General features: G+C 34.9%; 1 protein-coding gene across 4 annotated transcripts in view; it reads left to right on the forward strand.

Annotated features, from left to right (window-relative positions):
- The first annotated feature begins 2,162 nt into the window (after positions 1-2,162).
- LOC108363453 (uncharacterized) overlaps positions 2,163-17,678 on the forward strand; it is a 128,585-nt gene continuing 113,069 nt past the window's right edge. For all 4 annotated transcript variants that reach the window (XM_017616822.1, XM_017616823.1, XM_017616825.1 and 1 more), the window contains exon 1: positions 2,163-2,183. The gene's annotated coding sequence lies outside the window, so the exon portion shown is untranslated. The remainder of the gene's footprint in view (positions 2,184-17,678) is intronic.

Genomic DNA, 17,678 nt, shown 5'->3' on the forward strand with positions numbered 1-17,678 from the left:
TGTCGATCCTATTCTCGCGGGTCTTTTCCAAGATTTGGCGTATTGTGAATACCTGATCTATGGTGGATTTTCCAGGCCTAAAGCCACACTGATAAGGTCCAATCAGCTCGTTGACGGTGGGCTTCAGTCTTTCGCACAATACGCTCGATAAGACCTTGTAACCTATGCTTAGAAGGCTAATTCCGCGGTAGTTGGCGCGTATGGCGGGGTCGCCTTTCTTGTGGATTGGGCAGAGCACACTTAAATTCCAGTCGTCGGGCATGCGTTCATCTGACCATATTCTGCATACGAGCTGATGCATGCACCTGATCAGCTCACGCCGCCGTATTTGAATAGCTCGGCTGGCAGGCCGTCAGCCCGTTTAACCACATAAGTGCGGATAATGTGTGGATAATTAATGCGTAAATTACACTTACTCTATTCTGTATACATACAAGCCATGCAAAAGCTACTGCAGCTGAAAAATTTAACGGCAGCATACTTTTAGTTTGCTGGAAGAATATCATAATTCACAAAAAAAAAAAAAAAAAAAAAAATAATAATATAATTACCAGCGCTTCGTTAATGCTCTGTGACAAATATTAGCGATACTTATGCATTATGTCAAATAGGAAAAGATTAAATTTTACTTAGAGAGTCAAGTTGAAGATTGATAACAGTTTTATACTCTGGGTTAAATATTTGTGTAGATCACAATTGTTTTAGTTTTTTAGTTGACAGGCGTATTCCCTAAATCGCACGATTTGAGATTGGTACGTTTTCACGAACATATCGAATATTTTATAGAGAAAAACTACGAAAGAAACACTGGCAATGCTAAATCAGCTGTTTCAATACAAAGTTTTAAATTTTTCAATCGAAAATCTATGAAGATATTTCCTAAATCGTACCGATTTCAAATCGTAGAAATTTCAGAACATGCCCGATTACCGTAGAAAATAACGAACTAACGCTTTAAATCCGTGTTTGTAGTATATGTATGTACATATGTGATTATTTGTATTGTACGGTTTTTCCAGCGAATGAGAAATTTCTTGAAAAAATAGGAATATTTACCAAATATACAGAAAAGTGGTACATTGTGCACTTTAGCAGACTAAGTAATTATAAGTGGCAAATTAGTTTTGTACTTTTGACAATGGAAAGGCGCTAAATATCGTACATTGTATAGTTCCTTCAAAGTATGTGGCTGAGAGGTCAACTATGAACTTAAGAGAAAAGGAAAACTTAAAAAGCTACAAAGCTGACAAAGCTAATGGGAGTACTATGTGTTCGGCTGATGACATATTACGTTAGAATATTTAGTTAAATGTACATAAACATTAGGGCGGGTCATATGGGATACTTTTTCGACTAAAAGTGTTCTTACACGATATGTACATATGGAAATGCCAACATATCGTGCAAAGGCAAATTAGACTTGTTTCTGTAATTTTGAACAGTTAATTAAATACTCTGAATTTGACAGGCAGATGCAGTTACATACATGTGTATCGAAACAATTACCTTTACAGATGGAAATACATATCGTGTAAGAACACTTTAAGCGGGTATATCACACAAGAATTCTACGTGTAATTCTAAGAAAATTTGCCGAAGAAACCGTGGGTCTATAATTAATTTGGAGTTTGCCAAATTGCGAAAATAGGTTTCTTGGCATTTTTCTGTAGTGTCGTAAAGAAGTGCTTAAATTTTGTATAAAAATATGCCAGAAGGGGTTTTCGGTAAGAGGAATCTCTTTATGCACTTATCTTTTTCTTACAACTTCCACCAGAGGGCGCAACGGTGAAAATTTGCACATTTTGTCGAAACCTATTATTAGTGACCCTGTAGGAAATTCGAATACTTTAAAAGCAATTTAATGAGTACTTTTTTATTAACTACATGTAATTGAAACTCCTCCATTTTTTTTGAAAGCAAGTGACTTTTTGAAGTGAAACTTCTTTAATGGCGGTTGGTTGGTTGGGAGTAAATTGGCAAATTCAACGGAAATTGCATACGTAGATAGCGTAACGGAATTGCACACGGAAATGTTTGGGACGATAGCAACTGCTTCTTAAACATATTTATGCAGATGGTATTAATTTAACAAAAATGTGCTAATAAAAAATTAAAGAATAAGAGAGGATGAGGATACCGATAAAAGTAAAGACGAAGATGGAGGAAGAAGGATTAAAATAAAGGTAATTATAAAGAAAAAGATATGGATAGAGGCAGAGAGACTCAACCTTGGGAACTATTTCGGATTTTCAGTATTCTTGTTATCGATATTTCTATCATAGATTTGTTAGCGATATTTTTATCGATTTTGATATCGATATTTTTATCGATTTTGTTATAGATATTTAAAAAAAAAATTGTACATATATTTTTTATCGAAATCGTTATCGATAATTTTATCGGTTTTGTTATCGATATTTTTATTGATGTTACTATTCTATTTTGTTATCGATACACATGTTGTTACATCATATGACAGAACATCACATGATATGACATCATTTGGCACGACATGACATCCTATCACATGACATCACATGAAATCACATCACATTGCATCTTATCAGGTCACCGAAAAGATTAAAACAGAGGTGAAGATCAAGGTAAATCATGAAATCACATCACATTGCATCTTATCAGGTCACCGAAAAGATTAAAACAGAGGTGAAGATCAAGGTAAATATAAACACTTTACTTTTATAAGAACAATAGAGTATAAAGATAAAAATAAAGATAAAGGAAAACAGAATCATCTAACTAAAATGGTAGAGGTAGGGATCTAGATAGAAAAAAGGATAAAATATAACCTTAAGCAAATGTTATGAGAAAAATTAGATATGTGACGTAAGTTTCACTTATCCAGTGTGGTCCACGCACACTTACTTTTTCAAAGTAATTTGTTTCCAAGTACTTTTTCATTTGGATAATTTTTGTTGCTGTTTGCTTTATTCCGGGACGGTATGTATATACAATTTTTAAGTTCGATTGAAATAATTCTTTTATATTTTTTCGCTATACACTCCGGACGTTTCAAAACATAAAAATATAGAGTGGCCAACTGTTTGAAATGTTTTGTTAAGTAAATAGATACAATAAAAGAAATATAACAATTTCGGTATTAAGCCAAAGAGGCTTAAGAAAACCTAATTTGGAAAATATTTTTAAAGAGGGTTGTCACTTGTTTAAAAAATTTAATTCAATGAAATTGGTAAGATAAATAACCTGTTGTCATAATATGGGAGCCACAATAAAGTGGCTTAAGAAAGCTTGATTTGGAAAATATCTTTAGGAAGAGTTGCCATCTGCTTGAAAAATTTAGTTCAATTAAAATGCTGTGCTTAACGAAATGTTAGAATATGGGCGTCAAAATAAAGTAAGAAAGCTTAATTTCAAAAATATTTTAAAAATAGTTGCCACCTATTTGAAAAATGTTATTAGATGAAATTTATAAGCTAAATTTAATATAACAATTTTGATATCAAACGAAAGCTATTTAAGAAACCTTTGATTTAGAAAAATTTTCAAAGAGCGCTGTCACTGGTCTAAAAAGCTAAGACTAAAAATTTGAAATCAAGGTAAATATTACGAAACGACTTTATAAGAATAACGCAACAATTTACAAATTTAGATTAATAAAAGATGTAAGTCGTCGAAGCCAATCAAATGAATGAGCAAAGTATAATGGTGAACAGCGAGCAAGCGAAATGAAAATTGTTCAATATAGAGTTGGGCGCGTTATATCGGGACTCGCGGGCCCACTGTACTAATTTCAAAATGGCCGGGATGGACGGTATCGGGAAGGTCTTAAAAATTAAATTTCGGGATGGACGAGATCGTGATTGAATATTTAGCCCCGTGCCCATCTCTGGTCGCATTGTTATTCCAAATCACGTTCAAGAGTGACTGAAAATGAACGACGAGTGGATAGATGTAGAATGCAAAGAAAATCATATATCGGATATATTCTCTAATTTTAATTTTTTATATTTTATTAAAATTACTCCTTTTAAGTAAAAAAAAAAAACGGAAAACAATCTTCCATTTAATTTTGGTAAACTTAATTTGGGGAATATTTTCTGCTATTTTCTGTCGAAAAAGACCAAATAAGTAAGCATAACATAAATATACTTCTCTGGTTTGGGCTGTGGTTCAGGCGCAAATGTAGCTCACAAGGCACTAAAGCAGGCATAATGCCAAAAGCAGAACAATGAAACTTTGGTGGAGCCAACTGGCAACAGTGGCGAAATATCTCTCACTCCACACACACTTACTTAGTATACTGATATGATTTTGTAACATTTTGTATACCTCTCTCTTACTTTCCCCTTCATATGCTCTACTTCTGCTATTTGGTTTTTTGCTCGAGGTTTCTGTCACGTTGCTACCGCTGATTTATGCAGTGCAACCGGCAATGCAATGGTCTATAAGGCCCTTGTTGGTGTTTTGCTGTTGGTAACAACGCCAAAAGTGTAGAAAATCTCCACATCCATATGAATATATAAAGGCCTGAAAGTGCTGCTCTTACTGCCCGCCAGCCAAGGCATAAAATACAAGTACACTGGCATGCTGCACAAAGCAATATAGACCAAGATAAATGAAGAGAAGGAAGAAGGGCATACATAGTTGGCGCAAAGCAGGCAAATGTTGGCCGTTGCAATGCGTTAAGGAGCGCCGGCCGATATGCGGTGCTGATGTTGGTTGCCTTTTGCATTGTGCATAAATTTTAATGCATGTGTATGCGTGATTAAGCTACAAATGATATTCTTGCCATGCATACAAAAAGGCGTTCGGATTTTTCGTTTGGCTCTTTCATTTCAGGAAATTAATTTTTTACCATGATATACAATTAAGGGTAGGGAAACTTTGCGGTCTTAAAATGTGAATTTGCGGTGGAAAATTGAATATAAATAATTTGGGGAAAAATTATGTACCATTTATAAGACCGGTGGTCTCATTTGGTTTGGCTAATAAAATTTATGATATGGTTTCCAGTTTGCCGGAAAACGAAATGTGGTACGAATGGTGTGATAATTGATTAAAATTTTAATAAGCAAGTACACGGTCAAAAATTTGGGTTTAATTTTTAAACCGCGCTGGGACTACTGCCTTTTTTAATCTTTTGTAGTCTACTTTTTAAACCAGTCAATAGTTTTAAGCAATTTTTAATATATTGTGGTTTAAATTTTAGTCCAAGAAGTTCGTGGTTTAAAAATCAAACCAAAATGTTTTAATTCTAGTTCCTAGGTTTCATATATAGAAAATTTGGTTTAAAATCTAAACCGAAATAGAAAATGTTTGCACACAGCGAAATGTGGTGTTGATTCAAACTCAACATATGAAAGCACATTTACATGCGTGGCTGTAGCTGAGTGTGCAAAGATGCTTGATACAATTTGTTGCTACCAAGGCTGTCCGGGTTCAATCCGCATCAGACGGAGCATGAAATTTAAGATTTTTTTTATTCTTAATTATGAAAATGTTTGGGTTTCAAATTTAAACCGAACTGTTTAAATTCTAAACCCAACATATGTGCTGTCTTTTTTTAAACTTGGAAGGTTTGTATTTGAAACTGAATTTAGTTTGGTCATATATGTAGTCCAAAAAGTTTAAAAATAAACCCAAATTTTTTACCGTGTAGTCAAATAGTTAGGCTATCAGTTTTTTGAGCATATCTTATTTTTAGGGCTTAAAATTCGGCATCTAATCCACGTGTTACTTTTAGAAGGCACAAAAAGAAAAATATGACCTACATATATACCAACAAATTCAGATTGTCTAGTCTAAGGGGTAAAATAGACGAAAAAAGTCTTGATGTGAAAATTCTTATTGATTTTATTTATAAGAATATCTTTTGAAAGTTATAGACGACTGCCGTAGCCGAGAGCTGTAAACTGTCAAGGAAAAGTCAGAGTAGACTTGTTTTTTTTTTTTAATTAAAGCCTTTAATTAGGTATGCTCTAAGAAATGTTTATTTAAATTTACGCATATTAAGAGAAATAACCACTTTCCTTTTTTAACGCGTGCTAATTTGCACATGGAGAATGTTTTCAATTTTAAAAATTTTAAACATTTCATGTTAACCTTTTTAGAGTGTAATTTGCAAAAATTGAGCGAGTTACTTCTTGATTTCATAGAAAATATAATCCCAAGAAAAATGCGCAGGCTTTCTTTTCAAAGAAAAGTCATAGAGATTCCTTCTAACTTTTGTTCTAGTTTACTCGATGGTTTTCCTACTTTGCACGAAAGTATTGGTCTAACTCTATCGAATTTACGGATGGGATGAACAATTTAGAACCGGAGAGTCCTAAAACGATTCGATTTCACACCACAGCCAAATTTAATTTCGACTTGGTGGTGGTAATCTGTGCTAATGCGAAATATAAGGGCTCTCTTTTAGGGAGAAACTTCAGAAGTCGCTTATTCCGCCTAGGGGCAATCCTGACCTCTACCTCTAACGGAATAGGGGCGTCAGAAGTTGAGGAGTAATTCGAAGACACTTTTAAACTTTTTAACAGGGCCCTTAAATCAAATGCTGATGTGTACTGGAAATGCTACCACTGCACACAAAAGGATTATAAGAAGCTAACTGAAGCAGCTGGACTGGTAAAAATTTCTTAAAAAAGACCAAACCGCCAAGCTGGGTTCATTAAAGAGCATTGATGGTCACTTTATGTCGACGAAGAGGGATCCTTTTTCAGTTATTTTGGCGTCTCATTTCCCTGGAAATCAGGTGATGGTTACACATTTCCCTCTTTCGACAGAAGGCTATATATTTATTTATATAGTCTACAAAATTTAGACCATTATATTAATTATAATTTTTAAACAAGTATATGCTAAGATTAAATCAATTATCATCAAACTTTGAGAGCGCCGTTTTGTGAACCATTAACCATTTACCATAATATACGCCAGTGTATTTTTCTAGGTATGCAGCGTTTAGTCCAAGACAACGGTACCTGGATCAGCAACAGTCCGGACTGTTCTGCACTTAAATGCCGCACAGAGGAGTATAGTAAAACGGTCAAAATTATTTTATGTGTTTTTCTACTCAGTAATTAAATAAAACGCGAAACATAAACATAATTACGGATTTATAGGATAAAAATTGCTAATTACAATTATCTTGGGACAATTTTCGTGAAATAATTAGTTATATTCAGTTACCAAAAGTCCACAAAAAACTTTTTCAGAAAAAGATAAGAACGGAACTCGTTTTGCTAGAACATATTTAGGTCGACGAGTTCAGATATGCACTTCGTCCTTTTAGACCGGCTCTTGATTGCGAATAACTGGCGAATTGTGAAAAAATTTTTATTAATAAAGTTTTGATGCCTTTTCAATTTCAATTAAATAAATAACTCAAAAATTAACAAGTAAAGAAGTATAAGTGCGAGCGAAACCAAACATTATATACCCGGCGCAAGTATCAAATATCATCGTCTCAACTTTCTCTAAACTACATTTGCATGATAAGCAGGGGTGTTTTTCCCTATTTCAAACGTAATGATATAATTGAAATTGTTTGGTGGAAATTGATAAAGTGGTTACCGAGATACACCTTTGTAATCATAAAGTGGGTGGTGCCGCGCCCAATTTCCAAAAGTATACAACAGTCTTACATATATATTTATTGTTAAGAGATTATTGCAACTATTAACTTGGAGTAAATTAGCGTCCTTTATGCTAAGTAGTTATTGCAATTATCGACTTTAAGTGAATTAGCTTCAGTAGTTACTGTTTTACCGCAGTTTTCGTGTTTCAGTTAATTACCGTTATATGGGAAGCGGGGGTGGTTATTGGCCGATTTAAAAGGGTTTCAACAGATTTTTTAGCTAGAATCTAGGCAAAGCTGGTTCCGAGTTTGGTAACGATTGGTGAAGCGGCTAGTGAGATACAGCATTTCACCATAAGTGGGCGGGGTCGCGCCCATTTTCCATAAACTTCATAATAAAATATTTTTTACCACAATTCTACTCCACATACTAATTTTCAACAATTTGGATCCAATATTTACTGAAACTAGTGTTAGCCCAGCGCACAGTGCGGCCGGATCCCAAAAGTGTGGCCATAATTCGAGAAAATAAAGTTTTTAGATAGGCGTTTTTTGACATTGAGTTGGCTAAAGGGATCACTGTAACGACCGGTACCCTCTTTATATTCATTTGTAGTGTGACCTTCTCCCAAGCACCACATTATTGTAATTAAACTGGGTATTCATGTACATACATACCCTTCCATAGTCCTTGAAAGGATCTCCCGAGGACTTTAAAATTAAAGGGTATGCAACTCAGTAAATTTAGGTACCCAGCTTCGATGAAAGCTGTTGACTCTCAAATACACTTTTCGGCATTCTCTCTCTTATATTTTTAAGTTGTTTTAATGCTGGATTTCCACTAGGCATTAAATGGCAAAAATGACAAATGACAAAGTCTGGCATTACAAAATAATAGTGTTATTATATTAATAAAATTGTCACTTAGTTCATTTCCACATGGCATATTTTTAAATAGCATACATATATTTTTTTCAATGCCTAATGGAAATTCGGCATTACAGATAAAGAAAAAAGTTGTTTTCATTACTTCTGTTGCTTGAAAAAAGTACTCTGCTTTTGCTGCATATTTTTCTTAAGGAAATAAATATACGAGCATATTTTTCTTGAGAGCTGCAAACTGATTTAAGAAATTTTGATAAAAGAAAATTTCTTTTAAATTTTCTGTACGCCATTTGTATGGAAACAGCACTTAAACACTAAATAAATAAGTAATCTCACAGTCCTACAAAATTCATATGGTTATGTTTAGTATTTATGTTTAGTATGCATAGTTTAAAACGCTAATGATAATTTTTACTGAAATTAAGGATTTGTTATATGTGACAATATACGCAATTAAAAGTTTTGCTTAAATTACCTGTTTAAGAAATATCAAATTTGAAGCCGTTGCCCCGTTATTCCAAAAATTTCAAATTCCACCAAAATGAAGGATCTCTCCCCTAGTGTGCACCCCTAGTGCATACATATATCAAGCTTCAGTCAATCTTGTTGCTTGCCAAGCATAACAAATTCAATACGATTTTGCCGCCATGATGGCAATTGCATGCTGGCACGCAAACGTAAATTAACTAAGCCTATAACCACACCAGCAACAAAAACATCGACCACTGCTAAATGCAGTGAAATATATACGCGCGTACATATATACACGCGCGGAAAAGTAAACAGTTGACCCAATTGCTGCTGCGTATGTATGTATGCACATACATATGTAGTATATTCACACAGTACATATGTATACGAATACGCCGCGTATACGTAAAGTTTAACAAGTTTAGTTCTGTACTGTCGCTTGTGTCCAAGTTAAATAATTAACAACGAACTCTGATGAACGGCTCTCATTTGCATCGTTGATGTGATTAACCGAAAGAGACATAACGAGCACCGGCAGTAATCGTTACGTTTACAACTCATCGCCACTGGCTGTTGAAAAATAAACAAATCACATGCCTACTGGAACTTAAAACTTCTCCTTGTTGCGAATGTCAATGTTTCCTGCAAGATAATTAACAATCATACGACCTGTCAACTGGCCAAAAAAGCGCTTATACTTATTAGGGTCGGTCAGCTGGTGGAGTTCCATTTCCGGTGGGTGGCTAATTTGATTGTGTCTTCTTTGGTTGCACTCTATTTTGTTACTTCTTTACATACGTACATTACCTACTTCACTTTCTATACAAAAACAAATTTGTTCTACATTTCTATTTTATGAGTCTATTTTTTTTTATGACTCACATTCGTCAGGCGAAAAGCGTTAAAATCGTGTGGTTAATTAAAAAAATTTTATTTCACAAAACCTAACCAATTTTCATTGCCAATATTATTAAATGGAAGTAATTTCCCCCAATACAGAAAGCATAATAGAGTTCTTATGCTCATAAAAATACTATTATAAAGGTCATATAAATGTGTTAGGCAGGTTAGGAGTATAATCTATTTTTAAAGAAATTTCTGACAACTCTTGTCACTTTTAGTGTAACTTTTCAGCACAAAACTGATAAAGGCTGACATAAGTTTATATCAAAATATATAATACTAGCCAGCCTCGTACTCCCGCGGTTTCTCCACGCGCTGAATGTGTACATAAGTAAGTACATATACGCAGCAGGTGGCAATCCTATTAAAAAATAAAGCCATTTCATTTCACATCTTATATTTTGATGTTAATGCAATGAACGGTGTGGATCTTATAATTGAAGGGGTTCGAATCATAAGGGTTTAAGTGGCATTTTTTTTAAATATAAGTTATACCCATATTTGTATAGTTAAATATAGTGTTTTTTGGTGGCAAAGAGTAAACATTATTTGAATTAGTTAATTAACCTGCCCTGCAGGGAGTGACGTTAGCTTATACCTAACTTTAGTCTGTTTACGCGAACACTAGTGCTAACTATTAACTGCGTATTTTGTTCGAAAAACGCTAACTACTTTTGTGGGGCGATGGCCGCAAAAAAGTCAGACCTGGATACCTCTGCATTACATGTCAACTAACTTGTAACTAACTACTTTTGGACATAAAATATCAATAGGAAAAACAAAATATTTTTTTTGTTTTTTTACTTTTTTATTTACTTATTTATTTACTTTATTTTATTACATTTCATATTTGTTTACATATTCTGCTCTGGGTGGCCCCATATTCGAACACCGTCAGACATAACTTCAAAATGATAGTATAAAATTTCGATCTTCCTTTTATTTGTCCTGAATATGAAAAAGAATCTGCGAAGTTCAGAAAAAAAGTGTATTGAAAGTAATTTTTGTATGAGGATATTTAATAGAAACTTGTAAAGAAAACCAACTCCCGATTGCGTCTGCATGACTCCTGCACGACTTTACAATTCACTTTAAGTTGGTTTTGTCATAGCTAATTAAAAGTGAGGTATTAATCGAAATCTCGCCAAAAAGCTAACTAAAAGTTGGTTAGTTTTAACAATTGATAATTTTTCACCGCAGGGTGCATTCGTTTAGGCAAGAGTTATTTCAAATGCATTTACCCAGAATTTACAATAAGTAATCAACTTTAACCTTAATTACCACAACAAAATGTCAGATCCCCTTAGATCCTTTTGATTCTAACGCCTTAAATTTTTTAGACATCCGGCAACTCTGTTAAAAAAAATAAAACCTTATTGCGCATCTGCAGGTCAAGTCCTCTCATTTAACGACTCACTATTTAGTCCAACGAACAGCTCACGTTTTATAATTTTTCGTACAGGTGGCAACCCTCTTCGAAAATATAAAACCTTATTATTCTGAATGCCAAACCCTTTCCTTTGAGTTATAATTTTTTTTTTAATGAATGAACTGCGCAAATCTGATGTAATTAATAAAAAATGCCTTCACGTATTATATGTAAGGTTGTGATTTTTAAATAGGTGGCAGCCCCACAAAAAAAATTAAAGCATTGCACATCTGAAGATCATACCCTTTCACTTGCTTTTTTTTTAATTGTATGAACTGTGANAATATTGTCAAGTCCTCTCATTTAACGACTCACTATTTAGTCCAACGAACAGCTCANTGCAGGTCAAGTCCTCTCATTTAACGACTCACTATTTAGTCCAACGAACAGCTCACGTTTTATAATTTTTCGTACAGGTGGCAACCCTCTTCGAAAATATAAAACCTTATTATTCTGAATGCCAAGCCCTTTCCTTTGAGTTATAATTTTTTTTTTAATGAATGAACTGCGCAAATCTGATGTAATTAATAAAAAATGCCTTCACGTATTATATGTAAGGTTGTGATTTTTAAATAGGTGGCAGCCCCACAAAAAAAATTAAAGCATTGCACATCTGAAGATCATACCCTTTCACTTGCTTTTTTTTTAATTGTATGAACTGTGAAAATCTCATGTATCTAATTAATAAAAATATTGTTATTTTTAAATATAAGATCATATCCTTTCACTTATTTTTTTTTAACTGTATGAAATGTGAAAATCTCATGTACCTAATTAATAAAAATGTGGTTATTTTTAAATAGGTGGCAACCACACTAAAAAAAAGTATGTTTTTTGCACATGCGGGGAACATATTCTTTAACTTGGTATATAATTCTTTANATGCTTTTTGCACATGCGGGGAACATATTCTTTAACTTGGTATATAATTCTTTAGTCCAACGAACGGTGAAGATCATATCATTTTTAAAAAAGTGGCAACCCTACTCAAATAATATCACATTATTGAACATCTCGAGGCCAAGCGCTTTCATTTGACATCTCACATTTTGTAATTCAACGTAAGGATCTTATAAGTTTTTAGACAGGTGGCAACCCTATAGAAATGGCAATCACTAAAGATAATACCCCTACCGATACAGAATATATAAAACAAAATCTCATCCAAATCCGTTCAGGAGCTTTCGAGATTAGCGTGGTCAAAAAATCTTGGCTTTTCTTTATACTACGTAAGGATAAGATAGTCATTTTAAATAGGTAGCAACCCTACTCAAAAAAATTAAAGTTGTTGCACATGCGAGGGCCATGCACTTTCATTTTCTAATTTTATAACTTCTAATCTAATTTTTTATCCAACGAACGGTGAAGATCTTATAGTTTTTAAACAGGTTGCAACCCTTAAATAAAAAATTATTACACATCTAGACTTGACACCTACGCTTATTAGTATTGAATAGTAATAATCTTAAGAGATGGCAACCCTATTAAAAAATAAGACATTTGTGATTTTCTAGAGACCAATCGCTTTCATTTGACAACTACTCAAGTAGCACACTGGTGTACAACTGGTGTAAATTTGTGAATTTTGGGTACAATTAATCTGATTTATACCAAACTTCGTAAACTTACACCAAGTTATACACAAGTGTACTACTAGAGTAATTTTTTGGAATCCAACGAACGGTGCGGATCTTATAGTTTTTTAGACAGGTGGCAACCCTATTAAAATTCTAAATAAAAAAGAACCCTCTCCTGTCGATACAGAGTATATTAGAGAAAATCTCGTCATAATCCGTTTAGTAGTTTTCGAGATTGCGGCGTACAAAAAATCTCGACTTTCCTTTATACTATGTATGTATATATATTTTTTATATGAAATTCTAACCACTTCATATTTTGAGAGTGCACATACATACATACATATTTAGTATTTGTAAAAATGAAAAAAATGCACAAACATAAATTTTTTCGGTATTCGATTGGTTTAGCCGAAAGAACAAACATTACCATTATTTATGGAATACGATTTCATTCATTTGGCTGCGTTGGCTGACCACGCAGTAGCGCATCCTGTTAACTCAGTTTTCCAAGATCTAGGGGTGACGGTTTATGGCTCTATCTCGCGAATAGGTTGCTCCATATTCGCCTTAAGGGTCTCAATCGTTAATGGAGTGTTCGTATAACGACGTTAAATTGTAGCTGTAAGGTAGCCAATATCGATTGTGGCATAGGTTGTTTGGCATGGCGCGCCNACTACTAGAGTAATTTTTTGGAATCCAACGAACGGTGCGGATCTTATAGTTTTTTAGACAGGTGGNGCTACTAGAGTAATTTTTTGGAATCCAACGAACGGTGCGGAGCTTATAGTTTTTTAGACAGGTGGCAACCCTATTAAAATTCTAAATAAAAAAGAACCCTCTCCTGTCGATACAGAGTATATTAGAGAAAATCTCGTCATAATCCGTTTAGTAGTTTTCGAGATTGCGGCGTACAAAAAATCTCGACTTTCCTTTATACTATGTATGTATATATATTTTTTATATGAAATTCTAACCACTTCATATTTTGAGAGTGCACATACATACATACATATTTAGTATTTGTAAAAAATGAAAAAATACACAAACATAAATTTTTTCGGTATTCGATTGGTTTAGCCGAAAGAACAAACATTACCATTATTTATGGAATACGATTTCATTCATTTGGCTGCGTTGGCTGACCACGCAGTAGCGCATCCTGTTAACTCAGTTTTCCAAGATCTAGGGGTGACGGTTTATGGCTCTATCTCGCGAATAGGTTGCTCCATATTCGCCTTAAGGGTCTCAATCGTTAATGGAGTGTTCGTATAACGACGTTAAATTGTAGCTGTAAGGTAGCCAATATCGATTGTGGCATAGGTTGTTTGGCATGGCGCGCCAACCTGCTCAGAGAAAACATTGCCCAAGTCCATATATTACACTTCCAGCCTCAAAAAATACATCATGGGGCATTTGCCGCGCTCACCGTTGACCGAAATGGCATTTCCAGTAGCATTTTCAAAAAAAAAAAACAAAAAATGGCCAATGATGCCACCGCTTCAATATCCGCTGTCACTTTTTGAGGATTAATTAGCTTTTCGACGATTACATGCGGTCTTTACGATCGCGAGATGCGGGCAGTCCTGCCTGTTAACATAACCTCCGTGATGAAAATACGCTTGAATTGTTTTTGTCTTCTGATCGGGTTGTCAAAATTTCAATGTAGCGCCATCATAAACGAGTCTCCGCCAACGACGGACGATGATGCTTGATTTTGACAATTATGTTTTTATGTAGTTGTACACAAGTGCCAGATGTGTCTCTTGGTGCGCAGAGTTTGCACCTTCGTCTCCGAACTTTTGGACGATCATCACTGGGACTGAACGATAAGCAAATTCAAAAGCTTCGAATCCCCGCTATCCGATGGAATCATACCTGCGTAGCTGCAAAATGCTCCAATTTATGCGAACTGCGTGAGAATCAAATACATTCCCATGGCCTAGCCGGGCGTCCATGGGAAAGACTCATTGACTTGCACATAAAGAGCGGAATTCCTCCTGACTGTCTTTGGAGAGCCCAATAGGCTTATTATAAAGGACGGTCGATAGATGCTGCCCTACACACATTAGAAAAGTTCGGAGACGATGCCTTCACTCATAAAGATTTGACCATAAGGGCTTAGCCGATATGTAGAGGGCATTCAAAAATGCCGTTCCTGAGGAATAGTAATGCCTTTTAACAATTTGGGGGTTGAAACCAGCCTAATAAGGCTTATTTCACAGCTTGTTCCACGAGAAAGAACAAATGAAGTGGGGTAGCGCTGGCACTCAGCCAAGAATTAGTAGGGACACTATTTTTCTATCCTTCAGTGATATGACTCCAGGTTACCTACATTTGGTGTCTAGGTGAGCGGCTAACTCCGGCCTTGCGATCAACNTGTCGCGGCGAAGTGGGGTAGCGCTGGCACTCAGCCAAGAATTAGTAGGGACACTATTTTTCTATCCTTCAGTGATATGACTCCAGGTTACCTACATTTGGTGTCTAGGTGAGCGGCTAACTCCGGCCTTGCGATCAACCCCAGCAAGATGGAATTAGTATAGTTTGCAAGGAAGTATACGATTACTCAACCCCAGGGAACCTGTATTGTTTACAAGGAAGTATAAGATCCCCAATGTGACTCTTACCTCTATATGAGATGCCCGCCTGCAGCTCTCCGAACTAATTCCCAACCGAGTCGGAGAATTTTATAATCAGGCACATTTGGCCTCCGGGTTATAGTGTGGCTAAGGACTTGACAACCAAAGGTACTCTGGAAATTATATCACCGGATAGGGAGAAGCTTGGGATACCTCTGTCCTCCTATGATTCGCTCTTCGACGGTTGTGTCTACTGTAATTCCAGCAAGCGCTGGGTAAAAAATAAGCCATGCGTACTGCAAGTCCTTATAGTCCAGGGTAAAAAGGGGGCGGTTGTGACGGGCCGCAGTACCTTTGGTCTTCACGCGGTAAAGTTAGGAATCATGCTAGATCCCTCTTGTAGCAGCTGGAAAGAGAAGGATGAGGTGGATCTTTCTTTTAAACTGCCCAGCTTTCGCGTGAGACTAAACGGACCCCGGATTCGGTTTCAGCGACCCCAAAAACATATATAGTGTTACGACGATTTTTGTCACTTATCCGGATTTTCATAAATCATTCATAGGAATATTTTCGAGGAGACTGGTCGAAAAATAGTAATTTAGAACTGAATTGTTATTTTTTTTGTAATACTTAGCTCATGTTATCGATTTAAAAGAAATACAATTCTTTAAAAGGTGGCAACCCTACGGCAAAAATATTTTCGGCATAAACTTTCCTAAACTTCTTTAGTTTGATACTCATATTGCAAATTCATAAATTAAAATTTTCAAACAAAAATATTTTCGGCTGTAAGCCTTCTCAAACTTTCTTTTGAAAGCCATATTCAGTATTTACAGGTGGGCACTCTCCAATTTTGTTAATTTTTATTTTAAGTTAGAACTATAGCAATACTGGAAACTACATTCAATTCCGTGCATTAGTTTTTGAGCGTTGCGCGTACAAACATGCACACAGACAGACAGACAAAAGTTTGAAAGATAGCTGATTTTGCTCGAATAAAAATCACCCATATTAATATAATATAATATATAATAATATAATTGTTTTAAAAAGAAAAAAATTTATTTTTGTATTTCATTTAAGTTTATTGATTTATTTATTCTTAATTTAACTATTTAGATTTTATTGTTTTAAAAAGTAAATTGTTTTTTTTTTTTAATTTCATTTAATTTTTGGAAAGTTATAACTTTTTTAATGTCTTCTTTTATTTGTTCTTTCTTCAAAGCAATATTTACCTAAGTGCCTTCTTCTTGTCCTAGATATCTCGGCTTGGGCTGAAGAAGTGACTTATGGCTTTCGAAACGCTACTAGCTCCAGTTTTGGCAGCATCATAGTTTCAAAAATCACTATATCGTAAGGAATATTTTCTATCCAACCCATCCCTCATTTCGTAACTATAGCAAGTTATGTCTCCCGACACCCAACGTCCTGTCGTAGGTATGTATGTATATGTACATACTTTCTATAAAGCTCGATTTATTCTGTACTATTTAGCAGAGGTTAGTTACTCATTCGGGGTAAACAAAAATAAATATAAAACAACAATACACAAAAATTTTCAGCTCAGCATAAATTAGAGGAGTCCAAGTATTTTCCTTTTATTTAATTTAAGGTCTTATGAACAAAGTTTTAAGTTTTATCGTGCTGTGCAGAGCCATTATTACTATTCTATACATAACTGACCCTGGGTAAAGCAAGCGTATTCCAGCCGAAGTCCAGTCACGTTTAGCGTTTGACTTTGCAATCTATTTGTCGACATGTCAAATCAAACCTCAGAGATACTGAAGCCTTTCAAACGGAAGGTCTATGAGAATTAATGAAAGTCCTAATAGAAAACATATTTCCCTTTGCCGCAACTATATATAATTCTTTCTTCAACTATGTATATTACTCTTCCTCTTCTTCACCAGAAATCTTGTTCCATTATTAAGGTGAGGTGGATCAATGTAGCGAAAAAAATAGAAGGCAATCCAATTTTTAAATTAAGGCGAACGTGAGGAGCGATGGAAGTCAATAGTACCAGGGCAATTCCACTTAAAAGAAGACAAAAGGCACTCTGGATGGTCAAAAGAGCCAGTATGCCGGCCCCGCAACACCTACTGTCTTCGCGAGGCTTGTAGTAGGCTTCCACAAAAAAAAAAATCTGATCTGATTTACGACAACATCTGACTTATGTAGCAAAGTGAATGAAAAGCAATATTTAAATAAGCTCGGATCTGTATAAAAAAATATGTCTCTTCATGTGATTAGGGATGTACATACAAGCATAATTCTCGAAC

Source organism: Rhagoletis zephyria, unplaced genomic scaffold (assembly GCF_001687245.7).
Source record: "Rhagoletis zephyria isolate East Lansing unplaced genomic scaffold, Rhagoletis_zephyria_1.1 Rzeph_scaffold_01285, whole genome shotgun sequence".
Taxonomy (NCBI): domain Eukaryota; kingdom Metazoa; phylum Arthropoda; class Insecta; order Diptera; family Tephritidae; genus Rhagoletis; species Rhagoletis zephyria.